At 38.0% G+C, this 24,123-nt stretch overlaps 1 long non-coding RNA gene across 1 annotated transcript; it reads left to right on the top strand.

The window, feature by feature from the left end:
* The first annotated feature begins 628 nt into the window (after positions 1–628).
* On the top strand, positions 629–2,859 carry LOC311097985. Its single transcript, XR_014609347.1, has 2 exons — positions 629–2,338; positions 2,581–2,859. It is a non-coding gene; the product is annotated as an uncharacterized lncRNA (long non-coding RNA).
* Positions 2,860–24,123: the final 21,264 nt, after the last annotated feature.

The raw sequence follows: 24,123 nt of genomic DNA, 5'->3' as shown, positions 1-24,123 counted from the left end.
TCAGGTGTAACATATATTTAAAAACGTGCTAAATAACAACATGAACAACATTTTTATAAATTTTCTTTTTCAGCACCTTAAGACAATGTTCATAATTAATGTATTAGTATTATTTTTTCAAAAAAAAAAAATTAGTTTATTACCTTTATTACCTTTGTTACAAAACCTAACGAAACTTACCAATTCACAAAATTAACGGAATGCATAGCTGATATAAAAAAATGGATGACTCGTAATTTCCTACTTTAAAATTCTGAAAAAACAGAGATTCTAATAATTGGACAAAAAACGTCCTCACGTAATAACCTAGAATACTGTCTAACACTTGATGGCTGCTCTGTCAAGTCTTCATCATCGGTTAGGAACCTGGGTGTGCTCTATGATACCAATCTTTCATTTGAAAGTCACGTGTCTAGTATCTGTAAAACCGCATTTTTCCATCTTAAAAATATATATAAATTACGCCATATGCTCTCATTGACAAATGTGGAACAATTAGTCCATGCGTTCATGACCTCAAGGCTAGATTATTGTAATGCTCTTCTGGGTGGTTGCCCTGCATGCTTAATAAACAAACTACAGCTGGTCCAAAACGCAGCAGCTCGAGTTCTTACCAGAACCAGGAAGTTTGACCATATTAGCCCAGTTCTGTCAACACAGCACTGGCTGCCTATTAAACGTCGTATACATTTTAAAATATTGCTGATTACTTACAAAGCACTAAATGGTTCAGCTCCGCAGTACTTGAGCGAGCTCTTAACGCATTATAGTCCTTCTCGTCTATTGCGATCTCAAAATTCTGGCCAGTTGATAATACCTAGAATATCAAAATCGACTGCTGGCGGTAGATCCTTTTCCTATTTAGCACAAAAACTTTGGAACAGTCTTCCTAACATTGTCCGGGAAGCAGAAACACTCTGTCAGTTCAAAGCCAGATTAAAGACACATCTCTTTGACCTAGCATTCACATAATACATTATAGACTTCTATAATTCAATGTTAGGCTGCATAGATTAGGTCAGCCGGAACCGGGAACACTTCCCATAAATCCTGATGTACTCATTACATCATAAGAAGAATGGCATCTACGCTAATTTTAGTGTCTTTGTTTATCCCGAGGTTTTCCCGCAGCCTGCCAGATCCAGGCCGTATCCAGATCTGATGAAGGACCTTCGCCTGGACCCGATGACAACGCAGTGCTGAAGTGCCAACTAGTCTCTCCCTATGGAGGATCCCTTTACCACTCTACAGATAAAGCGTTGTAGGGAAAATTAGTTTTATGTACCTACCCCGAAGTGACTAAATAAAATAAAATTTCTTTATCAAAATTTATAAGGAAAGACCAGTACTTTGTTTAGGCTTGGTCTGTAGGGAACTACAAACCTGCGCACATATATTCAAACACACATAACTATAGAACCAATTCTTAATGCGCATGTGAATGCCATCAGCATTTATCACAGGTTCGCGTTTAAAGTCTGTGTAGAGAGAATGGTGTCGTCTTAGCGGCCCCTAATTTAATAACAAATGATCGTTGCGACGGAAGCGAATCCATCAAAACTAACTTTAGCTGGAAAATAACTTTATTAAAGAACCGCTATAAAGCCAAAACAATCTGTGTTACCTTAAATTATACGTGTAGCAGGACGGTCTATCGCCCCTCCTACTTGTAATTGTTTAATCTTGTAATTGTTTAATGTGTGGCCAATGGCCCAGCGTCCGGTGCAAATAAGAGCACGGCCTACCTGTTCTTTGGCATGCATCATCGTCCAGGGACGTGATGTCATCCATGTGCCCTGCTGCTGTTTGATCGAGTCACGGCCCGCTGTGTTGCCGCTCGCAAAAGTTTCGCCGAAGCTGCTAGTCACTGGCAGTGCTGTTTGCTAGTCACTGCTGTCGGGAGAGTTGAATGTGGACATCTGAGACAGTGTAAGATCTGTCTGCGCCAGTGAGCGTTGTCGGAGGCATTCGGCCCTATTCCTCGCATATTGATCCCGGGACAGCGTGCTCAGTTGCATGCGATAAGGACAATATCGCCATTCTGAACGAGAGTTATCTGCTTGGTGCTTCATTGTGGAGCCTGTTTGCGCTGTGCCTTACCAGCTGCTGTTCTGTTTTGGTTCTGTTTTCTGTTTTGGTTCTGTTTTGTTTTGTTTCACGCCAGGTGAATAGTTCTAAGTGAATCGTTTCCAGCGAATCATCCGAGCAAACTGTTTTTGAGAATCACTTCAAGTGAACCATTCTGGGTGAACCATCGCAAGTGAACCGTTTCGGTGAACCGCATCAAGTGAATCGTTTCAAACAAACTATTTCCACTGACTGTGACTTTGTAACCGTGGTATGCTTGGAGTTTATTTTGCTTTCTTTTTGTTTATTACTTTGATTCATGTTAATGAGCGAGTGGTTTTTCTGAATTCATATTTGTTTCCGACTCAATTATTGTGTTGGTGAATTTATATATTTTTGGTTGATTTATGTGGCTGAATGTAAACCAAGTTTATTTTGTTAACCTATTATTTTGTTTATTATTTTGTTTACATTTCACGGTTAAAGTCTCTTTTCTTTAGTTTTTTTTTGCAGGTCCTGGGCACCCGGGGGCAGACGAGTGACACAATTAGGTGGTGGTGTCCTCACTGTGTGCCGTGGTCTTCTCTGACATGAGTCGTTGAGTGTACTGTGCTGGTGTGTGTGCACTGAGTAGAGTAATTTCCAAAAAGGTGATATCCCGAGACTGCCCCCTGGGTATGCCCAGGTCCCTCCACAGCCAATATTAGAATTTAGTAAATTGAAGTGATTGCTGGTCAACACCTTTTAATGACAAATGTTCTTTTAATGATTAATAAAATAAATGTACATCTTTTTTGCAATCCATCTGTGTCTCTGACTCAAAGTGATTAGGACCTGTGCGTGCCTTCTATAGTAGAGGTACCGTTAGATTCCTGGGGTGAAATTCCCCAGGTGGCGTAGTCGAAAATAGGTTAATTAGAACTGCCTGAGCGAACACCGCTCCGCCACATACGTATAACAATCTAATTTGTTAAAAGTGCTATATAAATGAAGATGACTTGACTTGACTTTACTTGACTTGACTTTAATATATATTTACTTATCTCACAATTTCAATGTCCTGCACCACTGGCAGCCATGTTGGATTTAGGTCAGGCTGACTAATTAATCACAATTTTTTTTAAACAAACCATGTGACCAGCATACTCAAGACAGACCAGGCTGTGATAAATGATAAAAGAATTTGATGAAAAAATCATTCTTACGCCCCAAAAAAGACGACAAAAACTATGTTACACCCAGATCACATTGCCAGTTTTAGGGTTAAACTAGGAATTGGATTTCTTAATTTCTGCAAAGTTTCATATAACATATACTTTTCTCTTGTATAAGACTCCTTGCAATCTTCATTAAATGTCTTACATTTACACTTTTTTATTTTCACCTCATAATGATTCATTAGATTCTAAATCAATTGTTCTGAATCAATCAATCTCTTTGTCTATCACAAAGGTTGCATCCATTTTGTAACCAGGATCTATATGTCTCACCTTTTTTCCACAGTGTCTTGATTTATTGTAGTCAAATTCTTATCAAAAATTAGACTACAACCCAGAACACCAGCATGACTACTGCTATGTTTATCAATGTTGCTACAACAATTGACTTAAACAAGCCTTTCTCCTGTCGTTGTGTTATTCTGGGACACCTCTGTTGGCCCAACATCTCGATTCAGACATAAAGTTGAGCTCTCTGTTGTCACGGTTGGTAGATCCGCTGTCTCATTCTTGTCTTGTGTGTTTGTGTGTGTGTTAATTGTCTCATTACGCTGATTGTTTCATGTGAGCGTTATCTCTGATTATCTGTGATCAGTGGCAGCTGTATGTCATCTCACCAGTCTATTTAATGCCCTGTCTTTCGTCTCACGTTTGTCAGATCGTTGTCTGAGTATCCTGTATTTGTGCCTGTTCCTGTGTCCTGCTTCCTGTGTCCTGCTTCCTGTGTCCTGTGTACTGGACTCTGGATTACTTCACCTCTGATCTCACCGTGGATTCACCATCACCCTCACTCTGCACCATAGGATTTGCTTGTCTCAGTCCCTGCGTCACGCTCTCCTGCTGTTGTGTTCCTGATCATCGATCTTCACCTTCGAGACACATGCATTCAGCACTGGAGTTATTATTGCATCATTCTGTCTTTACCATTGAGTATTTGTTATCTAATAAATACATCTTTGCACTTGCATTTGCTTCCGTCCAGTTTATCGTTACATCTGTAAGACATCTCTTAGTCATTAATCATTCGGCTCATTTTTAAACACTCTTCAGTTTTTGCTTCTGAAGTTCCAAGTTCTTAAGATTCCAAGTTCTTGTTTTATATGTTAGAAGATTTTTCTCTTTAAATTGGGCTTTATTCCCCTTCTAAAACTCTACTAACACATATTCCCCTTCCGTTAAGGGTTTTCTTAATTCGGTGTTAGATATCCAAGCCATTGCCAACAAATTTACATTATTTGTTTACAGCCTCATTTACTTGCTCTGCCATGTCCAGTCTCGTTTCATATTTAGCTTTGTATCATATATGACACATGTTATTGAACACCTTTATTCACGTTCAACTTAGCTTACTTTGCTCCATCCAGAGACACGCTATCAGTAGTTTTATTACCCCATAAATCTGCATTCTTGCTGTCTCTCTCTCTCTCTCTCTCTCACACACACACACACACACACACACACACACACACACACACTAGAAGGAGTTTGTTCTGCTCCATTCTAGGATCTTTAACGCAGTTATCACAAATATAGGTAAGAAACCTATTTCTTTATATCGTTTCACTCTTTTTAATTAAAAGAGCATGTTAGAAGTATTCTATACTTTCTTTTTTTCTTTTCTTTGGTCTTTAGTTATTTTACACTCTTTGTAAGATACAATGTCTTTTTCTTTAAGGTAATTCTACCTTCCTTCATTTCTTATTCCATTAATATACATTTTTTCTTACTCCAATGCTCATTTTCTCAAACCATACTGTATGTTTATATACATATAAACATATTTCAAACAGTTTGTTTTCCAAATAACCTCTAACTTTCCTCTGACAAAGTATGTTATATTATCAACCCTAATATTCTCGGGTCTAAACCATGCTGACAGTAACTCCTCTATTGCTTTTATAAAGGGATTTACAATAATGTCTTTTATGGTATTTGCCCAAAGACTATCCACTGCTACTAATATATATTTATTTTCCTACTTTGACCTAGGATTTAAAGGTCCAGCTATTTACAATCAACACAACTGGTCGACTCTTTCTGGTGTGATTCTAACATAATCACTTCTTATAATTTTTGTTTTCCCTATTAATATAATTATCTATATTATCGTTTTTAGGTTTACAGAATATTTCCTATAATTGTGTATTTTCTAATACAACTGTCTAATTTTCTTTAATTATGATTCTTCTTTTTTATTCTTGCTAATTTACCTACTTCTTTGTTTCTTAAAGCTATCTCTGTGTTTCACGTTGAATGTTCATGCTGATAAATCACTGCTAGGTCCACATTCCTCACTGGATCATTAATCTTCTTCCATAAGTCACGGTGTTCAACAGGTTTTCTGTTAAACTTAACAAACATGTTCTATCTCCAAATGTCTAAGTTTTCATTTAAACTTGTCTCAACCTTTTTGCTATCCGTTATAATAATAACTTGTGCAGCATTTATTTATTTTAGCCTTTCTAATGCTGTTAATACAGCTATAACTTCTACATATTGAGTTGTACTCAGGACTAAGCCCCTGTCTCTTATTTCTTCACACTTTTTATGTTTAATAATTTACACCCAGTGAGCATTATACTCTTCAAGAGTCTTTGATCTATCCGTACATACTATCATATCTTTAAATATTTCTTCTGTCGCATTTTACACTCTTTATTTAATATCCTCACATTTGGATCTAAGAGTGTATTGCATTTTATACTTATCTTTAGTTTAATGCCCCTTTATTGTTTTATCGGTATTAATTAGTTGATTCCTTTATGTATTTTATTTATTTTCTCTTGCAAGATATCGCAATTCTTCATATCTTTTACTAATATCTGCTAGTTTCTTCTCTACAGAAAGAAATTTCTTTTCTGGATTTTCCCAGCTTAAACACATTATTCATATTGGTATATTGCTCTTCTTATTCCGTGCTATTAATTGATAACCAGTTAAATCTATATCTATAGCTCAACCTCAAGAGCCTTCTCCTCATCTCTTCCTTCTAAGAGCTTAAAATTGCTTTTTTCACTCTTGAAGTGTTTTTTTTCTGCCTATTATTGATATAATTCCTGAATTTAGTCAGAAAGTCACTAATGCATGCTACTCTCATATAATTCATAAGCCCCTTTACTTTTTGTATCTTTCTAACTCTCTGGGAGTTTTAGATCTGTCTCTTTCATGGATTGCTTTATTCTTTTGTTCCCTACAGATACCTAAGATCCTAACTTAACCATATCTGCCATTACTTTTATATATTGTATATTCACTCACATATACAGGTGCTGGTCATATAATTAGAATATCATGAAAAAGTTGATTTATTTCAGTAATTCCAATCAAAAAGTGAAACTTGTATATTATATTCATTCATTACACACAGACAGATATATTTCAAATGTTTATTTCTTTTAATTTTGATGATTATAACTGACAACTAATGAAAATCCCAAATTCAGTATCTCAGAAAATTAGAATATTACTAAAGACCAATACAAAAAAAGGATTTTTAGAAATGCTGGCCAACTGAAAAGTATGAACATGAAAAGTATGAGCATGTACAGCACTCAATACTTAGTTGGGGCTCCTTTTGCCTGAATTACTGCAGAAATGCGGCGTGGCATGGAGTCAATCAGTCTGTGGCACTGCTCAGGTGTTATGAGAGCCCAGGTTGCTCTGATAGTGGCCTTCAGCTCTTCTGCATTGTTGGGTCTGGTGTATCGCATCTTCCTCTTCACAATACCCCATAGATTTTCTATAGGGTTAAGGTCAGGCGAGTCTGCTGGCCAATTAAGAACAGGGATACCATGGTCCTTAAACCAGGTACTCTTAGCTTTGGCAGTGTGTGCAGGTGCCAAGTCCTGTTGGAAAATGAAATCTGCATCTCCATAAAGTTGGTCAGCAGCAGGAAGCATGAAGTGCTCTAAAACTTCCTGGTAGACGGCTGCGTTGACCTTGGACCTCAGAAAACACAGTGGACCAACACCAGCCGATGACATGGCACCCCAAACCATCACTGACTGTGGAAACTTCACACTGGACTTCAAGCATCTTGGATTGTGTGCCTCTCCATTCTTCCTCCAGACTCTGGGACCTTGGTTTCCAAATGAGATGCAAAATTTGCTCTCATCAGAAAAGAGGACTTTGGTCCACTGTGCTTTATTAAATCCAGAGTCAACGCAGCCGTCTACCAGGACATTTCCCGAGCACTTCATGCTTCCTTCATTTTCCAGCAGGATTTGCACCTGCCCACACTGCCAAAAGAACCAAAACCTGGTTCAATGACCATGGTATTACTGTGTAATTACTGTGTGATTTCATGTAATATTCTAATTTTCTGGGATTTTGATTTCGTGGGTTTCATAAGCTGTAAGCCATAATAATCAAAATTTTAACAAATAAAGGCTTGAAATATCTCACTTTGCATGTAATGAGTCTATATAATATATTAGTTTCACCTGTTAAGTTGAATTCTTGAAATAAATCAACTTTTTGATGATATTCTAATTATATGACCAGCACCTGTAAATTAATTTTTAATCCAGCCTCGGCAAGCCAATTAACTTAAAACCTTTTATTATTATTTATATCATCAATATTAACTTCCACGGGTAATTCTTTAATCGAAATGCTGCTGAGGAATTTACATATCCCTTTGGTAATCTCTGGTATATGTAATGTTTGTTATTTATGTTACAAACTTAGTAGAATAAGTCTTTTCTTGACTAACCTCTGTTAATGGAGTTGACCAAAAGCCATTAGCCAAATCCAATATTAAGAGAAAATGAACCTTCCCTTAACCTTAACCTTTAATGCTTTATTTGTTACTTATCTAAAAGTTTCATCTATTGTTGGTATTTATTGTACAGGACTGTTTTCTTATTGCAGAAGTAATCTTCCTTAACTCAAATAACTCCTGTATTGCCTTATTTAATTATTCTGTACCCATTATATTAATTGGATATTATCGTGGTAGTTTATGTATCTCACATAAAGTTTTTATATGAGCATATTCTTCACTAATCACTAATAGTCTTTACTCCACAATCATTTTTATATTTTCCATATAAGGAATTTCTCATAAAGCTCATAGTAATTCCTCTTTTAATTCTATTATTTTACTCCATATTCATTTTTATTCTTGTTCAATATTTACTTTTAATCTTTAAGTCTCTTCCTGCGTGTAAAATTGTCTGCACCTTTTTTCATTTTAATGCTGCATTTCTCTCCTACTCATTCACTTTTATTGTCTTAATAAAAATATAATCTGTAAATTTCATTGGCTCTGTTGTTGAGGACACATGAGCACCTTTATCTAAAATAAATTCTATTTTTTCATTAATAGGAGTTTCCATCTTTTTTAATGATTATTATACCATTAGATTTATGTTATCTGTAATCTAATCTTTAAAACCATATCTTTAAAATTCAATTTAATTATACCATTTGGTCACAAATGTTTCTTTTCAACAGGCCAAGCATTTTTCAATGTATCCTTTCCATCTTTTTATCTATTGCTCTTTATATTCATCGAGCTGTATTTCTTTTCTAATGATGTTTTTATTCTGTTTACATCTTTTTATTTTCGAGTTTTCTATTTTACTCATGACCTGACTTCTTTGCTCTGGGATCATCTTTCCCCATTTATCATATTAAATATAACTTGTCTTTTGTATACTATTTTAATTTTCATCCTCTCAAATTCCTGCATTATGTTCTGTCAGGCCTTTATATTCTATCCTTCTGTTTTCAGTCAAGTCATCTTCATTTATACAGCGCTGTTAACAATGTAGATTGTTCCAAAGCGTCTTTACAGTGACAACAGGGAATTAAAGTATGCTAAGTGTTTTAAGTATACTAAACTCATTTCCATCTCTCTGTTTCACTTGAAAACGAGTATTATATGTCCTTATTTCATTCATCTTGACACTTTGTGCTATCAAAGGTTTAATTTTTGTTTCTATATTAATTTATTCTGTTTTCCTCACTATTCTCACATGCTGAGACATTAAATCATACTCAGCTATATTTTCCTCTATTTGTTTTTTAGTTACAGTATTCAGGATCGTTACTAATTTATCCACTTGGGATTTTCAGACCTTCTTCTCTTAGTAACCTTACTCTATCTGTCATAGGCATTTCATCCTCTATTAATAACCATACACTTAATAGTGGAATTTGGTCTTTAGATGCATTAACTAACATCTCCTTTCATTGTGAATATTTCGCCTTTGTCCCTGTTAAACTTCTCACATTGTCAATAGCTTTTAGCTTTTGTTATAGCTATACCAACTTAATCAATGTCATAGCTTCTCAACTTAAATTCACATTTTTAGATGTTTTAATTATACGATTATAAGATATATGCTGTGGTCTTCTCTTCTATCTGTTTTCTGGCCGCATCTGTTAACTACGACTCCAATCATTTCTCTTTGTGTTTCTGAACTGCAGCTGTCTGACTGGATTCCTCTCCTAACAGAAGTCAAAGGTCTCCTTCTATCATCCTTCCTCTGCTTTGCTTCTACACTCTCCTAGTTCTCAGATATCTCTGAGTTTAAGAGCTTTATTGCTCGCTGACCTTTTTATTGTTTCTAGCATACTTTAGTCTCTTTATTTCTGATGTTTAATGGTTTTATTTTTATTTTTTCTCTCTCACTATTCTTCTCTTAAATTCATAACCTTCTTAAAATATGATTGTTTCATATGATTGTTTTCCTGACTTTAAACATCCCTCTTTTCTTTAGCTATTTTTGAAGCAGGAGTGATCGGCTGTTTTCACTTGCCCATAAGTCAAGTCTCTGTCAGGAACTATCTCCTTATCCCAGTTTCTTATCAGCGCTCTTTACACTGCTAGGATTCCTATGTAGTTCCTTTAACTTCTGCTTTTGATTTTTTTTTTTTTTAGTTATTCTTTTCAACTGCAATTTTTCTTCTTTTTTATTTCGTAGTCTTTTTCATATCCCTAACTTTGTTTGACTATTTTCACCTTCTGTATTTATTATAGATGAATATAACTCATCATTTTCCTGCTCTCCGTCTGAGCTGTTTTAAAACTCCCTAGACCTGTGTCTGTCTCTCTATAACGTAGAGACTGCTGTTACGGCAGTCATTGTTGTTACTTTTATTTTATTATACGTTTGCTTAAACTCCTCTCTATTTCTATTATTCAACAGGTTTATTTAAAAAGATTCCTCTTCTGAATTCTCTATTATTCCTGTTATTATTCCATTAATCACAGTTGTTACTGAATGTTCAAACTGTCCAGTCCCCATTAAGGTTAAATTCATTATTATAACCTTTCTACTAATGTCATTTTGAATTAAGGGGGACATTATTAAAGGACAATTTCGGTGAAAAATGAACCTAGGGGTAATTAACACATGGCTACCGAGTCGATCGTTCTCTGGGATGCGTTTTCATGATAATCAAATGTAAAGAGTTTTATCTCTAAAAACAGATTAGCTTATAACGCTAGTATATGGGGCATAGAATAACTAAAAGTAAATCGCTAGTTAATACCACTAACAAGGCTAAAAATAGCCTCACACTAACACGGTAACATAATGAGGGTCCTTACATGCAAACCGAAGCATTGAGAACTTGTAAGTGTATAGACAGTTTAATAAGAAGATACTTTATAAAGACAGTACATTACGCATTTACATGCAGCAGGCATCTTGGAAAACAGTCTCGACTAGTCGAGCCACGAATGCCGTGCTAAGTGAGATGAACTGTGACTTGGAATCTCATATGGTCCGTTGTTTCCGGAAGAAAGCACTGAACGCAACAGAGAAAATGAATAAATATTTAATAATAATTAATAATTCCTATCGACCAGCTCACGGCGTTCGTGACTCGACTAGTCAGAGAATGGCACAGATGTGTATTAGAGGTGTAAGACAAACATCAGTCCTCAATCTGCATAATGACGATTCCCTCGCATCTGATTAGCATACTGTGATGATGAGGCCATTGACCCTCATTTAATTCACATGAATACTTTTAAAGTGACAACGGCTGTACTAGGGCAGTAAATGGGCTAGTTTTACCCATATTTCACGTCAAAAGTTCCTGTTTTCACCTCATTTAATATGCTGATGCCTTCAGATCTCCTGTAAATTGCCACTTAAAGCTCATTTCATTGGCGTCAACAGGCTGAGGTATTTTTTTTCCAACCCCTTAAGACTTTCATTCATCTTTGGAACACAAATTAAGATATTTTTTGATTAAATCTGAGAGCTGGATCACTCCTCCATAGGCTTCTATTGTAATTGAAACTTGCCGGCCCAGAAAGTTAGCAAAGAAATTGTTAAAATAGTCAAAGTGACTACAGTGGCTCAACCATAAATTTATTGACTGACGAGAATACTTTTTGTGCGCAAAACCCCCCCAAAAAACAGTTGTGTATTAGCATCAGTTACTTCACAGACAAACTGAAATAAATGCTTATATGTGATATTAAGTATAAAAACAATCTCAGTAACTGATATATTTTATTTTTATTTTGGGCAGATCAGCTCCTCCCACTAAAATGTACTATAATTGAAGCCCCTCCCACTTCAATTACATCATCAGTGAAGCTCCTCCCACTGCAATTAACCCATAAATGCTGTAAATTCCCATCAGCTGCAAGTGAAGACGAGCATCAGAGCATCAGGAAGAGCTGAAATCTGCAAAGACTGAGTTTATTAAAGAGGACAGTGAGAACATGAGTGATCCAGAACCCTGCAGAATGAAACACACTGAAGATCCTGAAGAACAAAGAGGTTGGTGTTTATTCTTCATTCATTCATAATGCTGAAGAACATTCATGTTAGAAACATTCAAGCACTTCATCACTTTTAGATAAACAGTTAAACTGTGAAATGGGTCAAAATGTTCTTGTTTGTTGGTTTTCAACAAATGGTCAGTAATGGGAGGTTTATACACTTTTATACTGTTTGTCAACATCAGGTCAAACTAAATATTCTAGCTATGCAACATTTATTTGCAACAACGTTGCCAATATTTTTGACATTTTTCAATATAGTTATCATTATAATTACATTAGCAATTAACAGAGTAAACGACAAACTATATCAAGTAAATTAACTTTCCAGAATGGCTGACAGGGTTGTAAGCATAACTTAAGCAAAACTTGATTTATAGTAACTGTAAGGGGGGTACAGTTGTCAGACCCAGGATCAGATATGATGAAAGAAGACCAGGAGTCGTGAAGTTCAATCAAATAAGTACAAATTTACTGAAGATTAGTTTGCAGTTAAATTGGTAGAGCCAGCGTCAAAGTCTCACGAGGAGGTCGCAAGCCAACTCTACCTTACACAAAATCTCACACCAATTATACCATTTCCAAGGGCATTCATTACATCATCGTTTCTTCTGATTGGCTAAGAGAACATAAAATCTAAACAACTGTAAAGACATAGATAGACAGTAGGGTACGTTGACATTAATCAGGATTGGTCATCCGAGTCCCTTTTGGTCCCATGTTGTTCCCCCCTTGGAGGTGGTTGTCGAAAGGGTCCCAAGATCTGCTGCTACATACCACGAGACCTGCACAGAACATTCAATGCGTACAAAGAAGTACAAAGAGAACAACGATTCTACCAAGGTTGTAGAGAGCCTGAGCTCATTATTATCAGGAAAGACTACCCAAAACATACTGATAACACCTTCCCTCCTCAGAGAGAAGTACAGATAATATTCACTTTATTCTCTAGAGAAATACACATGAAAGAAATACAATTCTGTGAACTAGATCATGTAAGGCACGTAGAGGTTGACCCCTGTAACCTTAACTTGGTCAACAAAGGAAAGACACAGAGCCATCTAATGAGTCTTCAGGCTTGCTGTCGTATATTAGTAATTAACTGTTTTTCCCAATACAAAGAACCTGTTCTCAAGGTTCTCATCCAGGGCCATAAAAATTGGTCACACACATTTGCATCTTAAAAATATAGCAAAATATAGGCAGAACTGCTGACAGCAAAATAGGATTAAAACTATATATGGATCACTCGTCAGTTAATGATTATAATGACTATGATTTGATTATTACATGTTATGACGTAAAACTCAAAAGGATATATAGATATAGTGAAGAGACAAGGGATTCTGACCCCAACCCTTCGGTACTGATAAGGTTGTATTTCTTATAAATAATAGAAGTGTCATATTTATTGAGATAATTCTTCTTATAATAGCTTTGGTAACAGAGTCGATGAATGTGATCAACACTGTACAGTTTGTGTAAAAACTGAGACAATGGATTGAGATTATTTTCTTGTCCTCCCATCATGCAGTAGAAAGAGCCCAGATGATGTCACTTCCTGTGTCACAATTTGAAGAAATGCTCTGCTTTTAAAATGAGGAAAATCATGTCAGGAGCAACAGGGTTGAGTAAAACATGTAGGACACAGTTAAAGGTGCACTAAGTAACTTTTTTACCTTAACCGAACAGCTTCGGAGTCATTGGAATAGTTATATGACTTGTTTCGGGTTGAATGGTGGTCGTCGCGCATCCCCCGAGCGCCTGTGAGCGGAAAAACCACCCTTGCAACTTTGGGGCGGCGGGTCGTGTCAGGAAGTATCGCGTGATATCAGGTCTCGCGATGTAACAAATTGCTTTACGGCACTGCACACAAAGCTAGGAAAGCTTTATCGGAGGACGAAAGAACGGAAACGGCAGACTGACCGAGCAAGGAGTCAGACTCAAGTAAATATCGTTCTTATTGATGGACTAGTAGACATCTTCAGAGGTTATCTGTGCCTGTTCGATGTCCGACGCTTTGTAACGCGTTCTGTCAGGAGGAGAAATAGGGATAGCTCACAGATGAAGTTATTACAGAGGCCAGACAGACTCACGGAGGCGATTGGCATCTCACAACTTGCACTTTATTCCCCAGTCGAACTCGTGTAACTGTCTGTCACCCGTTCTACCATCCACATCTTTACTTGATAAACAAAAGTAGGATAAGAATGAGCATCAAACTGAAGGGATCAGGCCGTGAGTGCAGAGACGGCTCTGCGCGAGTGCTATTTACGACAGTAACGTTAAATACAAGTACTCCACAGCGACTCTAGGGGTCGCTGTTTGACAAAAACGGAAAGCTGCATAGTGTGCCTTTAATGCTAATAAAAATTGCTAATTTAAAACTAGTTAAAGCTGCGGTCACTCTTGACTTTCAGTATGTGAAATTTCTATGGACACTGTAAACTTAAAAGGATAGTTCACCGATTAGCATTCAGCTTTGTATCAGTAGAAAACCTGTAGTATTTTCAAATTACCATGCTTCCTCCCCTCATGTCCCCGAGACAAGAGATTTATGTATATTTTTTGTCTAGAAACAATCTTCCAATGATGCAAAAATCGTCATTTTGCATCATCTGTATATTTCCTGGCCAGAGGCTAAAGACTACAGCCAGTAGAAGGAACTAGATCTGCATGTTTTCAACCCGCCCATAGAGGGTGGGATCTCACTCACAGAATCTACAAACAGTGTCAGCCATCTTTTTTTTAAGCTAAGCGAACAGTCTCTTGCTCTGTGGAGAAAGCTGAGTAGTAGGGGTGACCATAGATATCATATAATAAAGGCTAGATGTCTCGTCCGCACACGGCGGCCATCTTGCCACAGGGAGCTCGCTCACTCGTAACATTGTGTTTTAATGGTGTATGTACTTTTAAATAACCATAACTTGCTCAATTTTCTACCGATTTTCAAACGGTTTGGTTTGTTATAATCGTCAGAGATGTAGTTATGACACTGCATACATATGAATAATTTAAAAAATCAGAAATTTCAACATGTTCCAGCGTTCAGAATTATAGCCACGTTAATAACATTTGTAAGAAACCAAACCGTTTGTAAATCCGTCAAGATTTCAGCGAGATAAGAGGATTTGTGTTCGTGCTGATCACTCACCTTACTTCAGATACAACAGAGCTCGCCAGAAAGCTTCCCTGTAGCAAGATGGCCGCCGGTGATGCCGGAAGAGACTCTGCCTTAAGACATCTAGCCTTATATGGATATCTATGGGGGTGACCATACGTCCTATTTTTCCCGGACATGTCCGGCCGGGACTGCCCAAGCTCTTCCTCCTGACCGCCGGACAGGATTTACGATAAAACGGCGTCTTTTCAGTTTTTAGTCAACTAGTAACTTATTTGAATCATTTCTTCTGATACTGCCCTCTGTAACCGGTAGGCGTGGCTTGGGAGTGTCCTCGTAGGGCAGCGAAGCAAGGGCATTCTGGGAGTTGTTGTCTTTCATCCACATAAGCCAAAAATACATTTTCTGCCTTTTCTCAGTCTAGAAAGCTCCAAATTCAAAAATAATTTCACATTTCTACTACATAAATGACCCAATTTAAATATTCATCATTGTTATTCACTTGATCTTGTGTTTCTGGTGTCCCACATTCACATGCGTATGAATGGAAGTCGGAGGAACAAAAAAGTCTAGTGTGACCGGCCCTCAGTAATTTAATTAAAAGTCTTAAGTAAAATAAATTAAATATCTAAAAGTTGGTGTGAAAATATGGAAGTATTGTATATTTTAATTGTTTCATTGATCAAATGTCATTAATAGTTCTCACTACAGAAACATGGGATTTGTCTATAATGTTTTAAAAAATAAAAATGTCAAGATTGGTGTACCTCATTCATGATATTATGTAGCAGTTGTCTTACATCATTTTTATGTCCTTTCACTTCATATTTCACTTTTTGAATTAATTGAATTGAATAAAATTGATTTCTTTCATGTCAGACCTGATGGAAGAGAGCGAGGAGAGTGAAGAACTGAGTGAAGTGGAGGAGGAACATCATGTCAAACCTGGAGAAAAACCTTTGAGTCGCTCAAAGACTAAAAAGACATTTTTAAAGAAAACAAAAGCCAAGAAATCTTTCACCTGCACTCAGTGTGGAAAGAGTTTCACAACCAAACATAATCTTGAGTGTCACATGCGAATCCACACTGGAGAGAAGCCATTCACGTGTGATCAGTGTGGGACTAGTTTCACACAATCAGCACACCTGGAAAGTCACCTGAGGATCCACACCGGAGAAAAGCCATTCATGTGTGATCAGTGTGAAAAGAGATTCTCCCACAAACAAAATCTTACGCTTCACATGAGAGTCCACACCGGAGAGAAGCCGTTCACATGTGATCAGTGTGAAAAGAGTTTCACATACAAACAAAATCTTAAGCTTCACATCAGAGTTCACACCGGAAAGAAGCCGTTCATGTGTGATCAGTGTGAACAGAGATTCTCAAACAAACGATGTCTCGATCATCACTTGAGAGTTCACACCGGAGTGAAGCCGTACGCATGCCATCAATGTGGGAAGAGTTTCACACAATCAGCACACCTGGAAAGTCACATGAGGATCCACACCGGAGAAAAGCCATTCATGTGTGATCAGTGTGAAAAGAGATTCTCCCACAAACAAAATCTTAAGCTTCACATGAGAAGCCACACTGGAGAGAAGCCGTTCATGTGTGATCAGTGTGAAAAGAGATTCTCAAACAAACAAAGTCTTAAGCTTCACATGAGGATCCACACCGGAGAGAAGCCGTTCACATGTGATCAGTGTGGGAAGAGTTTCACAAACAAAAAAAATCTTAAGCTTCACATGAGAGTTCACACTGGAGAGAAACCATTCTCGTGTGATCAGTGTGAAAAGAGATTCTCAAACAAACAAAGTCTTAATGTTCACATGAGGATCCACACTGGAGAGAAGCCGTTCACATGTGATCAATGCGGCAAAACATTTCTCTGTGTATCAAAACTGAAGGCACACCTGACAGTTCATATGAAGGAGAAGCCGCATTCATGTTCTGAATGTGGAAAGAGTTTTTCACTGCTGCTATATTTACATACACATCAGAAAAGTCATGCTGATGTGAGAGAGTACATGTGCTTTGAGTGTGAGAAGACTTTTACTACAGCTGAACAATTAAAACGGCACCAGAGAATTCACACTGGAGAAAAACCTTACAAGTGTTCACACTGTGACAAGAGATTCAGTCAGTCATCACATCTGAAAACACATGAGAGGATCCACAGCAGAGAGAAGTTGCACACGTGTGATCAGTGCGGAAAGAGTTTCTCTATTAAATGTCACCTGAAGCGACACATGAAGAACCATGTGTAACATGTGTAACCATCCAACACAGTCTGAGATCACGGTAAGTAGTTCATCTTTATGTGCTGAGAAACAAGTCTGTGTAAGTTAGTTTCCCAACAGCCACGATGAGCGAGAGCACATTTTGTTGGTTGATTGGTATCTACTAACTCATGTTCACACCAACACGAAAGTTCAGTCTGATTTTCACATGCAATTTGTCTGTTCAGACCAATGCAAAAAATAGCAGTAGATGCAAATTCACTCTCTCACTGTAGGTGGCGCTCCTGGAAAAGCAAGAAATAAAGCACTATACGAAGCAGCGCAGCGCAACTTTCTGTTCCTGACAATAGCTGTGTCCCAATGTGAAGGCTGCATCCTTCAAAGGACTGAAGACTTCAAGGATGCAGCCTATGCATCCTCCGAAGGACGCACCATGTAGCCTCCATAGGATTTCCTAATTGCGCAACCAGGTGTTCCCGATTACCGCTCCAGGCGCCAAGCAGCGGTGCGAGAGTATGCTGCCATCCTGACAATTCATTTGATATAATTGAGTAAACAGCTATGGAGCCAGAATTGGCTATTGTCATTTTTATGTTTTATATTTTACTGGAGGACATGGTATTAAGGATGTTTCAGGTCATACTTTCGGCTTAGCCGAAGATTCAAATGTTCATTTAGCCTAATTACCTTGATGCGATTTTGTAGGCTAGTGTATTATTTTTATTATGCACATAAATAAACCATAGTAAATATATTTACACAGGTTTTCAACCCTATTTGAATATAAAACTCAGTTGAATATAAAAAGTCCAGTGCGAATGTTACTCCCGCTCTTCATCGGTGTAATAAGAGGTCCACTGGAGGCAAGTTGAAAGATGAAAACCCATTTGCAGTTTATTATAACTAAAACAAAACATGAAACAAAAACATGGCGTGGCATGAAAACAAAAACCAAAGCATGAACTTGAACTATGCACAACAGCAGACTTACAGGAAACAATACTTGACAAAGACACATGGCAAACATGAGGGTTTAAATACATAGACTAATAACAAAACAAGGGACACCTGTGAACAATAATCAGACAATTAACAAATGACAAGACATGGCAGGATCACATGACAAACAGGGAATCACATGACAGACATGGAAACAAGACATGACACAGAAACATGACAATAACAAACCCAAAACGTGACAATCGGCAGCTGTCAGTCACTGTTGCTAGGCGACAAGAACAATCCTCTGTAGGCTAGACCGGTTCGAGCGCTTCAGATGCTCCCTTTGAAATGGGACGGAGCTGTAGTTAGCAACAATTTGTTAATATTGTGACAATAGGCCTACATTTTGTTACTTTAATTTTCAAAATAACCAGTGGTGGTATGTAAGGAACTACATAGGCTACTTCTTTAATACTCTAAGTAATTTTCCCACACGGGACAGCAACACTACAAAACTGTTATTTTACAACATGATGCATTGTTTTACATTAAACTACACAAAAGTATATAGTTTAAATGTATCAACCTTGAAAATATTCTGAAGTAAAATGCAACATGCAGTAATATAAAAGCAGAATTCCTTTACTTTTACTCTTGATACCATAAGTACATTAGAGTATGCAAGATAATGAAAAAATAAAAATAAAAAAATTGCTTAACTAAGGTTTAAAATATATGACTAGTAGTTTTTCACCAATGTGGTATTAGTGGTTATTAAAAGTACTTTAGTGTAATAAAGTATCTCAATATTTATTCCATGAGTCAGCCCTGCAAACCTGTTGGTAGACAACTTAGTGGATAGTGGAAATATGCAGTCAAACACTCTGGAGACCATCCCAGATGATGTCCCACCAGCAGGAGGCCTTACCAGGGTCTCTATTGTGGAGCCCATCCCGGTCCAGCAGCAACACCAGGGACTCCCACTCAGCTGAATAAAAGTCTACATCATTTTTCTTATTTTATGTACTGTAAATTTAAATGTTTATGTTGAATTTGATATGTTTAACGTATGTTGTAAATAGTTGGGGGGAAATAGGTATAGAAGAATTTGTTTCATGTAGAAATTATGACTATCATTACAAAAATAAACAATGTCCAGAGCAATGAATTCTCTTTTATTTACACATTTAAAGTTGCATAAAAATAAATAAATGTACATATTTTTTTATATTTTTCCTTTTAAAAAATATAGGTGAAAAAAAGTTAAAGAATATATATATATATATATATATATATATTTCTCAATAATTCTTTCAAGAAGAGAAAACAGTCTGTCCATCCTCTCCCTACTCTCCAGTGCTCTCCTTGCCTCTGCAGTCCCATGTCTTCTCTAATCAAGTCATCCTCTCTGTCTCGCCTTCTTCATGGTGCTGGTGCTGATGCTGATGCTGTTGCGGGTGCTGGTGCTGGTGCTGGTGCTGGTGCTGGTCTTGCCTCCTCCTCTTCTTGGGCACCCACTGCTGAACTCGGCCCTGATCTGTCCTCAGGGATTGAGGCAATGAGGACAGGGGGTTGGTGCAATGCCTCTGTCCCAACACCTCATCCATGAGGACAAACCAGGGCCAAGTTTCAGCAGTGGGTTTCCCACTCACACCCTCTCCTGTCCCAGGACACATGCAATCTAAGGCAGAGCAAATTAACCATGGCTTGTTAATAACAACAGCACAATACATTTCAGCAAAGATGTGTGTATTAATTTTCTTATATATATAAAATTATATACCCATATAAAAATGGGTCTGGGGAATGTAACTCCCATACAGGCAAAAAATAATATATATTTTATATATTTTGTGCCTGTATGGGAGTTACATACCCCAGACCCATTTTTCCCTGAATTGTTCTAAAAAAGCAGAAAAGGGTACTTAAAGGAGAACTCGGTAAACTCGGTAAAAAACTCACTTGCGTTGGCCTCCTCCCCTTCTCTACCGCTGCTCATGTGCGTTTGTTTTGATCGGAGCAAGCCAACTGTATCGCGTGGAGCTATGTCTACCGAGGTGGGTAATCTGGTAATACATCATACATGCGTGTGTTTATGTCGAATTGCCGTAAAGCAATTTGTGTTTCACGCTCGTTCTCGTTCTAGTTCTTGCTTCTCACGAGACTTCCAATTTCTATCTTGCCGGGACGGTAGTGGACAAGTTGCAAGGTTGGTTTTCCGCCTGGGAACGCTGGGGGGAGCGGGGAAAGTCACCAATATCACCAAAACAGGTTGTTTAACCATCCAAATGATTTCTAGACAGTTTTATTAAGTTAAAAAAGTTACCAAGTTCTCCTTTAACACAGTGGTGCAATCTTAACACTGCAAAATATGACACATCAAGACCAATTTAGACCAACATTAAAAACCAAATTTGGGAGTTGGTTGTTTTAGGCTTTAGGATGAGTGATATTTCTTATAATACACAAGTGAGATAAACAAGTGCAAATATTACAAATAGGTTGTTAAACTAATAACTTTATTAGCACAAGTTTTGCCTAAAACTACCTGACAAATGAAGCCATGCAATGATGACGAAGGAGTTAAGATAAAGTTTATAATAAACTTTAACTGTGGTTTCGCTAGCTATTTGAGTAAATGAAAACATAATAGGCTACTTACATTTAAATGTGAATTTGCTGTCCACCACCGATCTCTCGGCCGCTGGCCTGTCGTCAACGGCACGCAATGACGTATGGGGTAGGATAGGCCGCTAAGTGTCCATTTATGTATCGGGGAAACGAAGGGCGCATTTGGCGTCGCTTTTGAATCAGGGTAGCCTTCGTCGCGGCGCGATGACACAACCGTCCTTCGAACACGGCCTTCGGAGGATGCAGAATTGAATTGGGACAGCCTTCATCGAGCCGCGGTGACGCAATCGGCCTTCAAATGCGACCTTCCAAGGATGCAGCCTTTGAATTGGGACGTCCTTCGTCGCGCCGCTGTGACGTTTCGTCTCGCCGCGGTGAAGCAATCGGCCTTCAAATACGGCCATCCGGCCTTCAAATATGGCATTCGAAGGACGCAGCCTTCACTTTGGGACACAGCTATTAGACTTACAGCTATAGAAGAACGTCAAACAGTGTTTTCATGTTTTCAAACAGCCGTTCAGAATTTTGTATTTGCTATGGGGATTATTAAGATACAGAGATGAGAGAGACGCTTCAAGATTATTTCTGTTAATCAAGTATATTTTGGTTTTATGTGTACACAAGGGTCCGCATACAGTGCATGTGATACAAAATCAATCAGTATAGAACGTGCGCCACCTGATTTAACATTGCCACGCAGGTCGCACATTGAATTGCATTGTTTTGCAGTAATCAGTTGTTCCACAAGGTGGCAGCACTGGCCTGGGCTGTTTATTCCCAGTATAATACCAAGAGGGTAATCCAGCATCCGGAAAGCGTACCTTCTATATTATAACTTTACATCTGAGGCGTTTAAAGACTCTATTTGTCCATTGTTTATTTCTAAAGAAACACGACAATGTATAAACGGCTCCATTACCTTGTATCTTACGCTATGGCCCCGTAGAAGCCGGTTTTTGTAAAAATAGGCTAACGATTGCGTCATAACCACGCGACTCTCTGTCGCACAGTAGAGAAATTACCGTATAGACAGGAGGAGAAGCTCGCAGGCAATCGGGGGGACGTGGAGGCAAAATAATTCATCAGAATACTTACCAAAAGTAGCTCATGGACAGCTCCTACTCACACTCGCCGTCTCTGTGAGATTCGGAGGGAATGATTCAGATTTCTCTCGGCACAGCTACTAGAAGACTTACAACTGTCAGACGGGTTACTCACGTCACATCTACGTCATCAAGCTCAGTTTGAGTCTGCGCAGTATGCTCGGCCATCAGGAAGTGAGTGCTTCTAATGGACTTCACTTTTCTCCGTTGAAGGGTTAGGGTTAGGGTTAGGGTTAGACGCCTGCATTGACAAGCGAGGGGGTCAAGAGATAGGTGTAACTTTAGTTTAAAAGATTACAAAACATGGTTTCACTTTATTTTGATGGTCCCTTTAACACATTCTGTTGAGTATAAGTAAAGTTGCACCTTCATGTCTTACTAACTCTCATTAGAGTGTTAGTAGAGTATTGGTAGAGTCAGGAGAATGTCTAGAACGTCACTTTAAACTGCACGAGTAAGCCATGATTAGCTGGTTGTTTGCATAAAATAGTCCATAGAAACTCACTTGATTTAATTTGTCTTTTAGACCTGATGGATGTGATCAAGAAAGAAAAATCTGTGTCCTGCCCTAAATCAAGGCTGAAGATTCACATGAGAATGCACAGCGGAGCAAAACTTTACACATGTGATCACTGCAGGAGCTGAAGAAGAGTCTGTAACACCTTTAAGAGAGACATGAATTTAATATGAATTTTTTACTCGTTCTTCATTGTTTTTCTTTAGAACATCTAGTTTCTCTTACACTTCTATTCTTCCATGCAAACGCAGTATATACTTTCATGTATCATTTAAGCTGGACACTTCTCTGGACACTTCTCTCTCATGCAAAATGGGAGAGGGACGATTTAATGTTAATAAAATTCCCAGTTATTCATTTTATGTGTCAGAATGTGTGTTTCTTGTCTTTAATTTCACCACTGTAAGTTTAACCACCGTGCACCTCTTCCCTTGATGTGCTGGATCCGCGAGTCTGAGGGGATAGAGAAGGTGAGGTGGAAGCAAATGCATAGACAGAGACTTGTGCCTCCATTGGTAAAATAATTAGCCAATCACCATTGAGTATTTCACTTTCAGCAATTAGGTGTATTGAGAAAAGTAAATTTGTTTGCAATCAAATATTAAATATCTCTACTATCCATGGTTACATCAAGGGTAGAAGTTCAAACTAATATCATGTAATTTATGCCTCGTCAATGATTGGTTGATATACCAAGGGAGACTAGCCTCCTCTGCCATGTTACTAAACAACCATTGAAACAACAATTAAGAATGAAGGAAGACCCCATGCCTAAGTTGGATAAAGGCTAGAGCAATCAGCTTCGCTAAACGACTGAACGTTGTCTTTCAACACAGACATTTAAAAGGACAGAAGGATTTTTGCTTCAAGTTATAGGCAAGGACTAGGTGAGTGAACTTATATTTATTATTGTCTCGATGCATGTTTCATTTTCTATAAATATTCTGTCAATAAGTGACCAAAAAAAGCATTTTAAAGCTGTTAAAAAATCAGGCCGCTAAAATGTTGTGTGCCTCTTTGATTTTAAAACCTACCAGTCACCACTGCTTAATGTTTGTATTTGCTTCAACTAATCATTGATTAAAATCAAGCATTGTGTTAGTTCAGGCAGGCCAACAAAACAACTCCTCTGCTCGTTATAGCTGACTGGCCTGCTGAAAAAATTCTCGCGACGCTGTACAGCCACAACATCCAGTCTCCTCTCTGAATCAGCCACGAAGAACTCTTTCAATTCTTCCTGGAAAACATCCCAGAAACGCCCGCAACTCCATCGACTCCAACACCATCCGGATCCAGGAAAGCCACTGCCAAACGAAAGCACTTCTCCATTTCGTCTCATGGAACGATCCGGTAACATCGCACCGCTCCAGTCTACAGAGGATCCTGTTCTGTCAGCCCTTTAGAACATTCAATTTCCTTTAACCAGCTTAGACGCTAGGATCAAAGTCTTGGAAAATCAGCCTTCTTCCCAATCAACTTCGTCGACGCCTGCTCCCATGGCTCCCGTTGCTGCTCCCTCCACATCATTCATCA

Source organism: Abramis brama, assembly GCF_963993115.1.
Source record: "Abramis brama genome assembly, chromosome: 1".
Lineage (NCBI taxonomy): Eukaryota > Metazoa > Chordata > Actinopteri > Cypriniformes > Leuciscidae > Abramis > Abramis brama.
The sequence above is the reverse complement of the archived record's forward strand: the minus strand, read 5'-3'. Positions and strand labels throughout refer to the sequence as shown.